Source organism: Bufo gargarizans, chromosome 7 (genome assembly GCF_014858855.1).
Source record: "Bufo gargarizans isolate SCDJY-AF-19 chromosome 7, ASM1485885v1, whole genome shotgun sequence".
NCBI lineage: Eukaryota > Metazoa > Chordata > Amphibia > Anura > Bufonidae > Bufo > Bufo gargarizans.
The window spans coordinates 96,906,250-96,921,704 of record NC_058086.1 but is presented as its reverse complement, the minus strand read 5'-3'; positions in this window follow the sequence as shown (position 1 = coordinate 96,921,704).

Here is a 15,455-nt window from a genome sequence, read left to right as displayed (position 1 = left end):
GGATACGAATTTATTTGCGGTGAATTGCATTAAAAAACAGCTATTTACTGGCTGCAGAGAGTTTTTATAGTGGTGTAGAACACTGTGACTTGCAGTAACATGCATAAGGAGTCTGCTCTGGTAGTGAAATAATAATGTGAGTCAGTATGACATGCAGATGGCAGGCGTCGCTCTTAGAATCACTGTACACCACTTATTTGGGCAGTCACGGGGCCAAAACTGACCAAATAAGTATGAACTCAGCCTTACAGGTCAATGTTAGCACCAAGAAGAAGCTCACTCCTTTTACACCGTTGTCAGCTAAGTCCACATAGATGTCTACAGAACCTGTTCTATTAAACACTTATACAAGTAGAGAGAGAGAGTGGAGAGGGTGCCAGCAGTAAATTTGTGTTGACATCACTGATTATTTTGCCCTTCCTCTGATCTGTCAAAAAATAAATAAAAAAACGGATCCTGTCTGTTGAGAGTTCACCTTCACTCTGTCAGCATTTGGTCAGTAATCCATCAGTGTCTTCTGTGTTTTGGACCCACTCCTGTTTTTGGCTACCAAATCACAAGCCAATTCTGATGGGACCATACAGGCCTTAGAGCTGCTACACAGACAGGATCTGTTGTGCATCTAATTTTTCCTTCCTTCTGACAGATCAGAAGAAGGGTCAAATAAATGATAATGTCAGCCAGGCCATAAGGCAAAATAGTGGTCCAGTCATGAAGTGGGGAGGATGGGAACAGCATGAGAAGTCCACCGAGTGGCCCTATGACATAGTGGTGAGGTGGAAGAAGCATGAGGAGACCACAGAGTGGCCCAATGACAGTGTGGAGGTGGTGGCAGCATCAGGAGACCACAGAGTGACCCGGTGACATAGTGTGGAGGTGGCAGCATCATAAAAAAAAAAACACAGTGACAAGGTGACATAGTGAGGAGGTGGCAGCAGCATGAGGAGACCACAGAGTGGCAAGGTGACAATGTGAAGATGACAGCAGCATCAGGAGACAACAGAATGGCAAAGTGACATAGTGTGGAGGTGGCAGCAACATCAGGAGACCACAGAGTGACCCGGTGACAGAGTGGGGAGTTGGGTGGCAATACCAGCTGAAGATGATGGGTGAAAGAAGGAGCATTTGGCATCAGATGTGTGGAATCAGGCAGGTATCCAGAAGAAACAGGTCTCTTTTATCAAGTCTGATGCATCAGGCATTGGTGGGTGGAAATCCTGGCTGATCTACACCTGATTCATCTTGACAAAGGTCAGTCTCTCCACATTTTGGGTGGACAGGTGAGTTCTTCTTGGGGTAACTATGGCCCCCGCCGTATTAACACCAACTCTGATGCCACACTAATGGCCGGGCAGGACATATTTTCCAGGGAAAACTCGGCTAGTTGCGGCCACAAATCCAGTTTGGCTGTGCAGTAGTCCAGCAGATCTTCAATGATGGCTGGCAGGGTGCACTCCAAGTATGCCACCAATTGCTGATTCAGGTTCTGCTCTATGTCTAGCTGCTGGTGAGTAGTTTCCTCACTATGTGGGTGAAGAAAGCGGCTCATCAGCGACTCTAGACTCAAGATGCTGCTGATGGAGCTGGAACTGCTCCTACCCCACCACCATGCCACAGAAGCCATGGAAGAGGAACGTGGGAGCAGAGGGCCCCCCAGGTCAGACCTGCAAGAGGATGGACGATGGCGCAGATAGGCAGCAGCCAACTGACTAAATAGGATGTATCTATAGTAGTTCAGTTTGTCCTCCCTCTCAGTGTGTGTAAAAAAAGTCCATTTTGGACCAGTAGCGAGGGTCAAAAAAGGTGTAGAGCCAGAAGTCAGCCCTCTGCCAAATAGTGACAGTTCGGCTGTCTCTATGCAAGCAACTGAGCATGCATCGGGCCATTTGTGCAAGTGACTTAGAGGGACTCCATGCCTCAATCTCCACTACATACTGACACGGTGTGTCTGGGTCCACTTCCTCGACTTCTTCATCGCCCTTTAGCCCCTCTGCCTGCTCCCAGAAAAAACACCCATTTTGCTACACATTGCTTGTGCTCGAATGTCCTCCTCCTCCTCCAGTTCAGCCTCCACAGGGCTCATGTGGCCGTGAGATATAGGCACCACGTCTCCAGTCCCCTGACCGGTCAGATTTACCAGCATCTTTTCCAGGACATGAAGCAGTGGCATGAAATTGTTCATCCCGTAGTCCTGGCCACTGACAAATAAAGTGGCCTCCTCAAAGGGCCTGACACGCATAAGCTGCCACTGGCTGACATCGAAGTTAGAAAGGGGGGTAATCCTGTCCGCTTGGATCATCAAGAAATCATTTATGGCCTTTCTCTGTTCATACAGTCAGTTAAACATATGGCGAGTGGTATTCCAATTGGTGGAAACTTCGCATATCAGCCTATGTTGGGGGATGGCATTCTGCCACTGCAGCTCACGGAGGTGTGCTTTGAGGTGTACAGTGGCTGAAGTGCATGCAATGTTTCCTGGCTATTTTTAGGATATCTTGCAGATGGGTGGATGACTTCAGGAACTGCCTGACAACCAGATTGAAGACGTGTGCCATGCAGGGCACATGGCTCAGCCCTCTTTGACGCATCGCCAACACCATGTTCTTTGCGTTGTCGGTCACCATGGTTCCGATTTTAAGTCTTCATGGAAAGAGCCATGATTCGATTTCTTGATGAAGGACACAGTGCAGTTCCTCCCATGTGTGACTCCGTCCGCCCAGGCAAACGAGGTGCAGAACAGCGGGACACCTCCGTGCCCTGCACATGTAGTATGCTGGAGGGGCACTGTGAATTGCCCCTGCATTGGAGTCTGAGGACATGGTGGAGGATAAGGAGGCAGAGGCGGACATTGTCGCAGGACCAACGGCGTGAGAACGTGGAGACGGAAGTGGAAGCGGCTGGTGTGGCTGTGCAGGAACCACATTCACCCAGTGGGCCGTAAAGGACATATATTGTCCCTGACCCTAGTTACAGCTCCACACAACGGTGCTGCCGTGCACTTTGGCAGATACCGATGGGCTCAAGGACAGGCCAACCTTGTGTGTGCAGGGCTGATATTGCCTTTTTGGCAAAGAAATGACAGCTTGGGAATCTCCATCTCGGCTCGGAACAAGCCATCAGTTCCACCACTTGGAAAGTGAGGGACTGCAGCACCAACAACTTGGACAGGAGCACGTTCAGCTTCTGCGCCGTTGGATGAGTGTACGCATACTGTTGTCTCTTGGCAATCGCTTCGGTGATCAATTACTGACGGAATGAGTGAGAAGAAGTAGGAGGACGAGGAGCATCATATCAGTAGATGATAGAAAGGACAGACAGCTCCCTTCAGCTGATGATCCTTGACTGTCTGGAATCGGGTGCGTGTCACTGGGTGATGCAGTGGCTGCTGCGGCAGGCTGGACCACCACATTGGAGCCACGGTTCTCCCAGGCCACTTTATGTTGACAGAGGGCTGTGGTGCCAATATTGACACCCTGACCACGCTTCACCTTCTGCCCACAGATTCTACATATGGCAATGTTCACCTCCTCCGGTGGCTTAACAAAAAACTGCCACACCGCCAAGTAGGTGATTTTACCCCCAAAACTACGCACTGACTGCTACCAGCGCTGCCTCCGCGAACCGATGCAACGCTACTTCCCGGGCAGGTAGGCTCCTGCAAGGCTAGTGGTCTACCCCAGGCACGTTTGGTTAGCAACCTCCCACTGCTGCCATTCTGCTGACTCATGGCCATGCTAGCGACTTGTTGGCTCCACCTCTGCCTCACAAGGAAGCTGCCACCCTCTTCTCCGATGATGAAGCCCCTTCGTCACAAGGATTCCAAGTGCGATCAGCTACATCTCTCTGGGTCAGGAGCCTGACCGCTCGCAACACCAGCTCCCAGTCCATTCTCCTCATCACTACTTGCCCGCCTAGTGGAGGAAGCGGCAGATGTCTCCTCCACATCTTGGCTTGCCATTAGCTGCTGAATGTCTTCTAGTAGCTCAACCTCACTGTATAGTGGAGCTGAGCCCACAGCATATAATACTTCTCTGGCTGAGGGAACAGAAAAGGACAGAGGTAGGTTGAGGACAGGTGAGGGCACAGAGCCTGCTCCCGGCCATGCCAACTAAGGGTTGTGTCTGACGAACCCACTGACTCTTGGCTAGGGGTATCTGATATCACTTGGGACAAAGTCAAACATAGAGACAACCATTCAAGAACTACACTGCTAGCTTGACACTGGGAGCTCAGGCCTCTCGAAGTGACCCCTGCTTCTACGACACCTTACTCTGCTGCGACCTCTGCCTTCCAGAAACATTTAGGCTTCTTCCACTCCCCTGTGCAGTGCCTGGCACTTCTCTTTCTGACATACTGTTAGATTAAAAAATAAATAAAAAAAAAAGGAAATGAAAACACCCCAAAAAAGTCTGAAATTTTCTCACTCCACCACATAACGGCTAATAAGCCCTTTTTCACACTAATACACACAAAAAAGGGCTTTAGACCATATAAATGCAGAGCTGAATGGCAAATATATTTTTCTTTTTCCACTAATACACGCAAAAAAGGGCTTTAGAACATATAACTGCACTGCTGAACGGCAAATATATTTTTCTTTTGCCACTAATACACACAAAAAAGGGCTTTAGAACATATAACTGCACTGCTGAACGGCAAATATATTTTCATTTTTCCACTTATACACACAACAAAAGGCTTTAGAACATATAACTGCGCAGCTGAATGGCAAATATATTTTACTTTTGTCACTAATGCACGTCACAAAAGGCTTTAGCACATAGAACTGCTCCGCAGAACGGCATTTATATTTTACTTTTGCCACTAATACACGCCACAAAAAGCTTTAGAACATATAACAGTACCGCTGAATGGCAAAAATATAATACACTAAAAAGTGCTGCAATTTTAGCACTTCACCACGCAACGGCTAATAAGCCCTTCTTTCCTACTAATAGAAGCCCAAAAAATGCTTTAGAACATATAACTGCACCACACAAGGGCAAATTAGACATAAAAATATTTTCTTGTAATAAACCGTGTTCATGTCTGTAACACCCCAACAACAGTAACAGTTTGCTGGAATTACAGAGCTGTATAATGGCAATTTGGATCCCCAGTCAATGCAGCAAGGTGTAATAGGATTGTTCCTATTAAAATGTCTGTAACCTCCCCTACTGAACTCTGTTCAACACAAATGCTGTGGAATGATTCCTCTCTATCCTTTCCCTACACCTTGAATAATCTTTCCCTGCACTTGTGAATAGTTTTTTTGAGCACAACAAACTTTTTTTTCTAGCACTCTCCCTAGCGCCTGCTGACGTCTCTCCCTGCACTAAGTACACTGGGAAATGGCAGAATCCAAGATGGTCGAGGCTATTTATAAGACATCACATGGCTGGATGGCTGCATGCATTGCATTATGGGTGATCTTGCCTTCCCAGAGTTCCTTGCTCCATGTCCTCACATGTGCAGCAGCCATTTTAGGATAAAATTTGATTTGTTACTATGAAGCATTAGGAAATTTGGATTCTGTGCGAAACAAATGTTTTGTGAACTTCGGATCAAATTCTACTTCGTCAACTTCGATTTGCTTGTCTCTAATTATAATTTATTGAGATGTACCTGCACATATAAAGATCTTTTATTGCAAACAACCTGATTAATTTGGCCATTTCATAAGTTAAGCAAAATGTGAGTTGTTAGATGTGTGCAACAAAAGCAGGAGGGGGCTGCAATGACATTTGTGATGTTACACATTTACAAAGAATACTGCAGAGCATAAATAGCATTTACATCTTGTTACAGAGGTGCAATTAATTGAGAATATGGAAAAGTTCTCATATACAATACTAACTATAACTAAACGTTAGGTATATTTGGCTTTTGGGTAAAATTTCAGGATGAACCTAAGATGCACTGTAATCTTTACAGATGAACCTAATGTGACCTTTCCTAAACTTTCGAATACACATGTCCAACTGTTCAAAATGTCAGTACTTTTTGCACAACTTGCTGTTCTCTAACAAGGAGCTTAACGGCAAAATTCACAACAGGTGTTTGATCCATGACTCGCCCAATACATTTCCTGATTCAATGAGAATTGGTATTTAAACAGTTCTCCTCATCATGCTGTTCACATTTTGACATCATGAGACCAAGACAACACCTAACAATTGATCAACAATACCTTGCCATTGCGAGTCTTTAAGCAGGATGTTCTCAGGTAGACGTGGCCACTGAGCTTAGAGTGTCATCAGCAGGTTGCAACAGAGATACAGAGAGACTGCAAGAGTCACAGATAAGCATAGAAGTGGATGTCCTTTGGCCACATCCCACATTGATGACTGCTTCATTGTGAACAATGCCCTGCGGAACCGGATGGTGAATGCCACACAACTCCAGGCACATTTAAGGAAGGTGAGAGGCACCCAAGTTTCACATCAGACAATTCAAAAAGGTTAACATCAGTGTGGTTGGTCTGTGTGCAGGGTAACTGACAAGGAACAAGCATCACTGTCTTGCATGGGCCAGGGATCATCAATGCTGGACAAGGGACCAGTGGGCCTCAGTGCTGTTCACAGATGAAAGTCGATTCACTCTGAGCAGAAATGATGGTCGCCAACAATGTTGGAGACATGAAGGAGAGCGCTAACTGTTGTCACCAGATGAGCCTTTGGTGGTGGTGTTACTGCATGGGCAGGTGTGTCTAGCGTGCTCTACACTTTGCAAATGGTACAGTGATAAGCCCATACTACTTAAATAGCATCATTAATTCAGTAATTGGCCTAATTGGTCGGGGGCCTAATTTAATCTTTATGGATGACAATGCCCCAGCTCATTAAGATAACATAATTAGGGAACGGCTTCTGGATGGTGGAGTACCTCAAATGGAGTTGTCTGCACTCTCGCCAGACATGAATGCCATTAAAAACCTATGGGATCAGCTGAGTCGCCGTGTAGAGGCAAGTAACGCTGTACTCCAGAACCTGAATGACCTGAGGGCCGCACTTCAAGAAGAGTGGGATGCCATACCTTAGCAGACAATAAGTTGACTTGTGAACAGAAAGAGACGTTGTTGTCAAGCAACTGATGTTCAAAACCACATGACAAGTTATTGAGACCTTGATGTTTTTTGTGGGGGTATACCCACCATTGTTGTTAGCTTTTGTTTCAATAAATTGTTTGAGATGAGGAAATGGCCATTGCATGCTTCTACTTAAATGCCCTACTTTCTGTCATGGAAATTTTTATTAGCATAGGATGACTACAGTGGACTTTCTCTTTAGCTTAGGAATGTTATGTAGGTTTATTTTGTATATGCCTCCCTGTTTAAAGTCTGACAGGATTATGGTTATAAGAAAGCGCGATCGGGTCAAGACGGTACCAGAGAAATTCTATAGATCAGCACTCGGGTTCCTACTCCCCCATGTGGAAGCCGCCACCGTTGGTTTGAGGGGGATCTAATGGCTTCTGGCTCTGAGAGCAATGTTCTTAGTGAAAGCTACCAGCGGGTCCTCATCAGCGACGGTGGGGTATAGCACGCTGATGCTGGTCTCACTGAACCACGAGGGTCCCAACATGAAACATTGGTTGGTGGGACTGGTGTCCATGTGAATGCTATATCACCTTTCTTGGTCAACCCTGTATTATAAGACCTTCCTCAGGGACTGATCCCCCCTTTCGGAACCATGTCTAACAGAGGTTCACTAGGAGATTTGTAAAGGCTGACTTATTTGGAAGCATTTCGACATGTCGATGGGAGTGGTGATGGATTGTGAGCATGTTTGAGCTCCACCCACCGGCACTCTCAGGAGGTGTCAAAATATGGCCATTCCAGTTCTGAATTGTATTTCTATTGGTCAAGGCATGAGGTGGATTGTACCTGCCTATCTGTAATATTATATTATTGGGAGTCCATGAGTCCATGTATATCATCACTTCCTGTATGTTTGTTACATGAAGGAAGTGGTTGGGTGACGGGCCTGCCCCTTTCTATTGTTACACTTTTTTGTGGCTATAAAATAAAGGTGAAGAGACTGGGCAGGAGGAGGAGGGCTGAACAGAAGTCTACAGTGAAACACCACCTTGTATGACTCTTGAAGAGTGTTACCTTTCCATACACAAAAGAGCTTGATACATGTGCTTTTAAGCACAAGGGAAATTCTTTGTAGTTGGCGTGCTTCGGCACACTTTTAGTGCAGCTTGGATATGTGCATCTGATGCAAAACAAATTTCTACAACATTTCATGATCTAATATCACTGTAGCGTGAACTTTTTACGCCTTCCATATATTTCACCTGAAAGGCAAATTTCCCTAACTTTCTGTGAATAGTGGATTTCAATTCAAAAAGTGAAACTCATATTATATAGATTACTTACACACAAAGTGATCTATTACAAACGTTCTTTTTTTTTTATGTTGATGATTATGGCTTACAGTTATGAAAATCCAGAAGTTAGTATCTCAGAAAATTAGATTATATAAAATTAATTTAAAAATGTTTTTTTTTTTTTAATTAAACATGATGCAAAATATATTCACTAATACTTGGTCAGGGCTCCTTTTGCATGAATTACTGCACCAATGCGGGTGGCATGGAGGCAATCGGCCTGTGGCACTGCAGAGATAGCCCAGGTTGCTTGGATAGCGCCCCTTAGCTTGTCTGCATTTTTGGGTCTGGTGTCTCTTATCTTCCTCTTGACAATACCCCATAGATTCTCTATGGGGTTTAGTTAAGGTGAGTTTAATGGCCAATCAAGCACAATGAAACCGTGGTTATTAAACCAGGTAATGGTAGTTTTTGGAGTGTGGGCAGGTGCCAAGTCCTGCTGGCAAAGAAAAGCAGCATCTCAACAAAGCCTGGTAGACAGTGGACCAACACCAGCAGATGACATAGAAACATAGAATGTGTCGGTAGATAAGAACAATTTGGCCCATCTAGTCTGAACAATATACTGAATACTATGAATAGCCCTTGGCCCTATCTTATATGAAGGATGGCCTTATGCCTATCCTATGCATGCTTAAACTCCTTCACTGTATTTGCAGCTAACCACTTCTGCAGGAAGGCTATTCCATGCATCCACTACTCTCTCTGTAAAGTAATACTTCCTGATATTACTTTTAAACCTTTGCCCCTCTAATTTAAAACTATGTCCTCTTGTAGCAGTTTTTCTTCTTTTAAATATTATCTCCTCTTTTACCTTGTTGATTCCCTTTATGTATTTAAAAGTTTATATCATATCCCCTCTGTCTCGTTTTTCTTCCAAGCTATACATGTTAAGGTCCTTTAATCTTTCCTGGTAAGTTTTATCCTGCAAACCATGTACTAGTTTAGTAGCTCTTTTCTGAACTCTCTCCAAAGTATCAATATCCTTCTGGAGATATAATCTCCAGTACTGCGCACAATACTCCAAATGAGGTCTCACTAGTGCTTTGTAGAGCGGCATGAGCACCTCCCTCCTTCTACTGGTAATGCCTCTCCCTATACACCCAGGCATTCTGCTAGCATTTCCTGCGGCTCTATGACATTGTCTGCCTTCCTTTAGGTCTTCTGAAATAATGACCCCTAAATCCCTTTCCTCAGATACTGAGGTTAGGACTGTATCACTGATTTTATATTCTGCTCTTGGGTTTTTAGGCCCCAGGTGCATTATCTTGCACTTATCAACATTAAATGTTAGTTGCCACATTTTAGATGCTCCCTAAAACTTCACACTGGACCTCAAGCAACTTGGATTGTGTACCTCTCCACCCTTCGTCTAGACTCTGGGACCTTGATTTCCGAAAATGAAATGCAAAATTTACTTTCATCTGAAAACAGAATTTTGAGCCACTGAGCAACAGTCCAGTCTTTTTCTCTTTAGCCCAGGTAAGACACTTCTGGCGCTGTCTCTGGGCCATGAGTGTCTTGACACAAAGAATGCAACAGTTTGTAGCCTATGTCCTGGAAACGTCGGTATGTGATAGCTGGTGAAGCATTGCCTCCAACCACAGTCCACTCCTTGTATAGACCTCTCTTGACGATTCAACTAAATTTTCCATTAATATGTTTGGATACAGCACTCTGTGAAAAGCCAGATCCTTTAGCAATAACCTTTTGTGGCTTAACCTCCTTGTGGGGGATTGTCAATGTCTTCTGGACAACTTTCAAGTCAGTAGATTTCCCCGTAATTGTGTAGCCTACTGATGGACCATATAAAGGATTAGAAAACCTTTGCAGGTATTTTGCATTGATTATGAGATTAAAGTGTGACACCATGAGTCTACAATACGTTTTCACAATATTCTAATTTTCTGACAGACTGACTTTTGGGTTTTCATTAGCTGTAAGCCATAATCACCAACATTAAAAGAAATAAATACTTGAAATACAGGGTGACCCACAAAAAAGTAGCAAGATAAATGAGCAAGTGTATTTTTTGTTTTATTACCCACAAGTTAAAAAATATGCTGAAAGTGGTCCCAGTCTATGCATCTTTGGGCACGTCAGATTAAGTTGGCTGAAACTGCGTGTAGCTCTTCAACAGTGATACTGCAGAAGAAAAATGCCTTGCTTTTTCCAACAAGATGGGGCACTGTGAAGAGTCTGGGGCATGGTGAAAGAACACTGCAAAAGTGAAACTTAAGGTCTAGTAACAACTCTAGGTTTACAGGTTTGTTATTTTTTTAGTAGGAAAATTTTGTAGGTCATCTGAACGCCACCTAAAATTATGGTCAACCACTTTTCTTCTGCCTCATAAGTACTATAATTATTATTTTCTTTGTGATATATACGTACTTTTGTCATGAGTATCCTCCAGATTTTATGATACCTCTACCTGCTCCCCATCATGCCTTTGTGCATTCATGTATTTAAACAGGCTACTCTTTCTGTATATCCTGCGATGACTAAGGGCGTTCTTTCACCAGAAACAGGTAAGGCAAATTTGGTTTTAATTTTTTTCTACATGTCTTGAGATGAAATAAAGATTCTAGCAATTTATGAGTGCTGAATATATTTACGTTTTTAACTGCTACTTCTAGAAATATAGGGGGAAGAAGCAGCTGTGTAAGGCCTCTTTCACACTTGCTTTGTCCGGATCCGGCGTGTACTCCACTTGCCGGAATTACACGCCGGATCCGGAAAAACGCAAGTGTACTGAAAGCATTTGAAGACGGATCCGTCTTCAAAATGCTTTCAGTGTTACTATGGCACCCCGGACGCTATTAAAGTCCTGGTTGCCATAGTAGTAGTGGGGAGTGGGGGAGCGGCATACTTACAGTCCGCACGGCTCCCGGGGCGCTCCAGAGTGACGTCAGAGCGCCTCATGCGCATGGATCATGTGATCCATGCGATCACGTCATCCATGCGCCTGGGGCGCCCTGACGTCACTCTGGAGCGCCCCGGGAGCCGCACGGATGGTAAGTATGCTGCTCCCCCGCTCCCCACTACACTTTACCATGGCTGCCAGGACTTTAGCGTCCCGGCAGCCATGGTAACCATTGAGAAAAAGCTAAACGTCGCATCCGGCAATGCGCCGAAACGACGTTTAGCTTAAGGCCGGATCCGGATCAATGCCTTTCAATGGGCATTCATTCTGGATCCGGCCTTGCGGCAAGTGTTCCGGATTTTTGGCCGGAGTAAAAAGCGCAGCATGCTGCGCTATTTGCTGCGGCCAAAAAGCGTTCCGTTCCGGAACAGAAGACATCCTGATGCATCCTGAAGGACGGACTGTCCATTCAGAATGCATTAGGATAATCCTGATCAGTATTCTTCCGGCATAGAGCCCCGACGACGGAACTCTATGCCGGAAGACAATAACGCAGATGTGAAAGAGCCCTAAGAAAGACCGATGGAAGGTATATATGATGATATCCTTTGATTAATAGTATTGTGCACATGTATGTCTATATGTATTGAATATGTTCTAGTTAGTTTAGTTTATTTCATGTTGGGGTTATTGTAACTGTCTTGAGATGCATGCTTAAACAAACCTTATAAGGAAGCATAGATTTAATTTACCGTATGATCTAAGACTTTTGGATGTCATGACTAATAAAGTTGTTGACTGGAAGTAATTTATGCGGTTCTGAATCTTTAATATCCTGTAGGTATCCATGTGTGATTAGCATATGAATACAAACATCTATATGGTAAAAGGGTAACAGCATAAACTCTAATGTATACAGCCCTGTCATATGCACTTATGTGCCATACAATTGGCTAATGACATATACCAAAAATGCAATATCAATAGAACACATGCTGAAAGGATAGTGAATGTGAACAGTATGAATAATACCTGAATACAAACAGGGTACAAGGTAAGAGAGGATAATAACCTTTTGGATCCACACATGCAGTGTTTGTAGCAATTTTTGGAGGCAAAGCCAAGAGTGGATTTAAAAGGAATGGGAAATAAAAAAGGTAGGAATTATACTTCTCCTGCTGGATCCACTATTGCTTTTGGCTCTCATTTTGCACCAAACCTGTATCTCAAACTGCATAAAAATTGTATTGTATGTACTGTATGTAAGTAATGGCATTCCTATCTCCTTGCCTAAGTGATGGCATATTCCAAGGATATGTTACTGATACTGAGATGTGATTATATATTAAAACATGTAAACTTTAAGGGTATGCACTAAAATAAAAATAAAAAATGAATGTGAATGGTTAACTGGTTAAGGTTTCAAATCTATCAAAAAGAACACATTGTATCCATCAGTAAATTAAATAGATACAAGCTAAATGGCCTCATATCACAGCAATTTACCATTCACACTGCAGTCTGGCCAAGATCTATGGTCACATAAGTGGTTAATATGTGGTACATACTAAATCATTCATTTCCTACTACAATAAAAAAGAGTGGCTCGAGAGACCTGCCATAGTATTGACTGTGCAATTTAATGCAGACTGAGCAAAATACCCTCCCACACTTTTGTTAAGAGAACACAGGAGTTTAGGGATAATGTGAATCGGGTAAAAAGTTGCCCCCAATCCTATTAGACACTATTGGTGACTCAAGGGACACCCTACCCCCCTCATGTACCAATCCCAGATTCAAATGACCAGTGCTATTTTACTAATAGAGAACCCTACAAGTTTCCATAGCCCTATTTCTTCAGAGGTCAGTGGGATATTCATGTAATACATTTTTACTGACATCTGTGTAGGGCAGAAAACACATTAAGGTTCAGTAGTGCTGCCGGCTCTAGTATGGAAGTACCCTGCATGTTCCAGGCCAGCAATTAAGAAAGCCACATCACACCCCATACGCTTCATCAAAGCATTATTAAGGCTCACGTGAGTAGAAGGATGTAGTGCCGTGAAGAATCTGTTGTTAGGGGAATAGGATGCTACATTCGCGTCCTGTGCAGGATCGTGGGCTGCAGACAAAGCAGCAAACCCATATGCCTCCTAATAAAGTGGGCCTATATGGCAAAAAGGAATTTCCCATGTCCTAGGATAGCGAACTTACGTCCAAATTTTACAAGGTGTGGGAGAAGAAAATAACCAGGCAAATTACCACATAAAATAAACAGCTATAAGCCGTGCATATAATGGAGAAAAGAGTATTCTACGTGTCAGAGGGAATATTCTTCATACCAGAACCATTGGAATAAAGTCAAAATTGGGAAGCCAAAATGCAAACAATAAGGAACCATGTCCCCTGAACGGTACCTAAGATTTCAAATAGACCCTCTCACCCAGATATATGAGGGGATGATAGCACTTGACTGACGGGACAGGGATGAAGAGAATGAGGGCTACAAAGGATGGCACTATTCTTAATTACATACATAAAGACAGCCAGCCCTTATGTAACCAGTCCACTTAAAGAACCCTCTAATCAATGAAGCAGGAGAAATAAATATGATCATTAATACCATACAGCTTTACCATACAGGATGTAGCCTAAAGGTCCATTGTGACTCTTTCCTCATAATCAATTTGTCTCAATCCCCACCTCTCTCAGGTGGAAGTATCAATTCAATACCTTGGAATCTCATGCAAGCAGAGTCACTCGCATGCATGGTGACAAAATGATTCGACAATGGGGTGTATTACTTGCCTAGAACATGTTCCTGTATCCAATGTTGAAACTGCCTAAAAGTCTTCCTCACATATCCCACAGGACAGGGACAAGTAAGAAGATAAATTACCCCTTCTGAGGAACAATTTAAAAAATGTTGGCATCGGAATGCTATTGTTGTTTCATGGATTTCACTTGTGAAGCTTAAACCAAGATTGTTCACATTGAGCTCACATACAAATCCATTGATATCTGATAAAGATGAGGTCCATAGTAACATGACATCAATATACCTCACCCAGAGGTCTATATGTGATTTTCACTTAGCCTTCTTTTCTGTAAACACAAATTTGTCCTGCTACCACCCAAGGGACACATTTGCTTAAGGTGCGCAGGGAGCTCCCAAATAGACAGACATTGTACGTGAGGACAAAATCCAGCAGTGTCACTGGGAAGTTATTGCATGCCAAATACTGCTGGACCCTCGTATTAACGAAGTAGTGTACAGCTTCAACCCCCCTATCATGGGGAATTGATGAGTGCAAGGCCTCCACATCCTGTCTCCCTTAGTTGATAATTGGATATGGGGGTACCTATAAAAAAAAATTGTGATGCTGCCCCTACCACTCTCTGTCTCCCTCTAAATTTACATCCTCCTCTCCCTCTGTTAAGAGACCTGAAGATTTTTGCACCCTATGCCCTTCAGTGTTTTTCTGGAGAGAGGAGGACTATCTGAAAGATTTAAACCACAATATGGGGATGTCCCATTCTCCATTACTGACAAGCAGGGTATGGAGGAAGGTGATCTCCAAATCATCAATCTGTTTTCTCATTCTCTCTCAATGGAGAAGTCCAATTTACTTAAAAAGGGCCTAGCAAATTTGACGTGTTGGACTGGGTGAAGGACATAAATTTGTTTGCAAGAGAACTAAAGTAGAAAAAGTACTTTAAGGTATTAATGGGCCTGGATAAACAGGCAATGCTACAAAAGGGTTTAGGTCCATTTATGGATATACCGTAAGGATAGCTAATAAGCAGCTCCCCGCACAGAGAGACTTTACAAACATTGATCTGTTTGTGAAGGTAGACACAAATTAATTGAGAGGTTTAGAACAAAAAATTAAACCTTAAATGCCAGAATTCCCCTGCTTTCCCCACAAACAATGTGAAAATTAATCCCAGTAAGCTCTTCTCATCTCAGCAAGGTGAAATCTTTATTCTGGCATATAAGTATATGTTTTCAGGACTTGTTTCGGCCCATCCAGCCTTCCTCAACAGTTGAGGAAGGCTGGACAGGCCGAAACGTGTCCTCAATACTTATACTTATATGCTGGAATAAAGAATGCACCTTGTTGAATTGAGAAATGCTTGCTGGGATTACTTTCACATACTTTCCATTGTAGGCAGGAGAGAATTAATTATTTATTAT